The sequence below is a fragment of the Penaeus chinensis genome, chromosome 23 (assembly GCF_019202785.1).
Source record: "Penaeus chinensis breed Huanghai No. 1 chromosome 23, ASM1920278v2, whole genome shotgun sequence".
NCBI lineage: Eukaryota > Metazoa > Arthropoda > Malacostraca > Decapoda > Penaeidae > Penaeus > Penaeus chinensis.
This window is the reverse complement of record NC_061841.1, coordinates 18,855,196-18,857,695: the sequence shown is the minus strand read 5'-3', so window position 1 is coordinate 18,857,695 and position 2,500 is coordinate 18,855,196. Positions and strand designations below refer to the sequence as shown.

At 34.8% G+C, this 2,500-nt stretch overlaps 1 protein-coding gene across 1 annotated transcript in view; it reads left to right on the top strand.

Annotated features, from left to right (window-relative positions):
* The window catches only part of LOC125037467 (flocculation protein FLO11-like), a 128,067-nt gene that overhangs the window by 2,264 nt on the left and 123,303 nt on the right, over positions 1–2,500 (top strand).

Below are 2,500 nucleotides of genomic sequence, written 5' to 3'. Positions count from 1 at the left end.
AGAGAGAGAGAGAGAGAGAGAGAGAGAGAGAGAGAGAGAGAGAGAGAGAGAGAGAGAGAGAGAAATAGATTATATATATGTATATATATTATATATATGTATATTTCATATATATGTTATATATATATCATATATATGTTATATATATATATTATATATGTTATATATTATATATGTTATATATATTATATATTTTATATATATATTATATATGTTATATATATATTATATATGTTATATATATATTATATATGTTATATATATATTATATATGTTATATATATATTATACATATATGCATGTGTGTGCGTGCGTGCGTGCGCACGCGTGTGTGTATGTGTGAGTGTGTGAGTGTGTGTGTGTGTGTGTGTGTGTGTGTGTGTGTGTGTGTGTGTGTGTGTGTGCATGTATGTGTGTGCGCACGAAATAATATGATGAATGGATAGATAAATAGCTGCTTAAATTGATACCAAATAAATAAATTATAATAATGAGGATGATTATGAAATTCATGCTATAGTTGCGGTGAAAATAACAATACTGATACTAAATGACAAAGGTGAATAATGATAGTGATGGCAATGTTTATGATAGTTATAATTATAAATTTAATAATAATGATAATGGTAATTACGGTAATGACAGTAATGATGATAATGATAATAATGATAACAATTCCGATGATGTCGTTAACGATAATGGTAATTATAATAGCAATGGTAATGGTAATGTAGATAACAGTTATGATAAATATTGTAACAACTGTACATACACGATCAAGAATTAATTTGTCAGTGAGATCTTGTCTAGAAAAAAATACAAAATAAAATTGAACATTTTATGCCCAATGTTCTTTGTCTTTTACGATATCAAATTATCTTGTCTTTGTACCCCACCTTATGCCTATACTTTTTTTTTGCAAACATATTGTATTATTGTATTCTATGTAGGTTATCATCGTTATTGTTATTGTTATCATTGTTATTATTAGGATTGATATTATAATTATTATCATTATAATTGTCTTATTATTATTACCATCAATTATCATTATTATCACCATCAATATTTTATCTCTATCATTGTTATAAAGATTATTGTAATTATCCTTATCATCATTCTCTCTCGCTCTTGCTCTCTTCCTCTATCTCCCTCATCTCTCCTTCTCTCAACACTACCCCCCCCTCCCCCCCTCCCCCTCCCCATCCCCTCCTTCCTTCCCACGTCTCTTAATTACCTATTAGTATGCACGTGTCATTAACGGATACCTAAAAAAAAAAAAAAAAAAAAAAGCTATTTTTGAAGACGTGCGAAATCAATCACTGAATAAAAAGTTTATGTTGATAGAGCAAGTAAATGATAAAATTGATAAAATGGTAATCGATATGATCTAAGTAATTGTGTCGGTCGTACAGAGTGAGCATTAAGTGAGTGAGATTAAGATAATGCTAAACAGATTGTGTTGCTGATAATGAGGATAATGATAATGGTAAAGATATTTGGATATTGATTTAATGGCGTTGTGTTGATTTATTTCCTTGTGGTATTGTTCATCGGGACGTTTTCTTAGTCACGGTATCCTTTTGATATCTTTATCATGACTACCGGCATCATTATTGGCATTAATATAATTTTGAGTGATTGTTTTTATTCTTGGCCTCTTTTTTTAAAAATTCGTTGTATTCGGTTTTGTTAGTACTACTATTACTGTTGTTGTTTTGGATTCTCTCTCTCTCTCTCTCTCTCTCTCTCTCTCTCTCTCTCTCTCTCTCTCTCTCTCTCTCTCTCTCTCTCTCTCTCTCTCTCTCTCCCTCTCATTCTCTCTCTCTCTCTCTCTCTCTCTCTCTCTCTCTCTCTCTCTCTCTCTCCCTCTCATTCTCTCTCTCTCTCTCTCTCTCTCTCTCCCTCTCATTCTCTCTCTCTCTCTCTCTCTCTCTCTCTCTCTCTCTCTCTCTCTCTCTCTCTCTCTCTCTCTCTCTCTCTCTCTCTCTCCCTCTCATTCTCTCTCTCTCTCTCTCTCTCTCTCTCTCTCTCTCTCTCTCTCTCTCTCTCTCTCTCTCTCTCTCTCCCTCTCATCTCTCTCTCTCTCTCTCTCTCTCTCTCTCTCTCTCCTCTCTCTCTCTCTCTCTCTCTCTCTCTCTCTCTCTCTCTCATTCTCTCTCTCTCTCTCTCTCTCACTTTCACTCTCATTCTCATATCCCCCACCCACCTTTTCCTCTCTTGCTTCCGATTTCTCACAGTATTTGTACACGTCAATCCATGTCGCGTGTCAGAAGGGATGCCCGTTTTCTACAGTGTTTCATTCACACACACGATCAAAATAGCATAGAGATTTCTCGCAGACCGATCCGAACGCGACGAATGAACGAAATGATACGAGACGAGATTCCCTTCCGGCAGCGAAAGAAAACAATCGTCCTGTTGTCTCGTTGAAAGCTCTTTGGCGTGTTGGCACTCCATTGAATTTCGTGCTTTGCAATTTTTTTTCCTCTCTGCAACA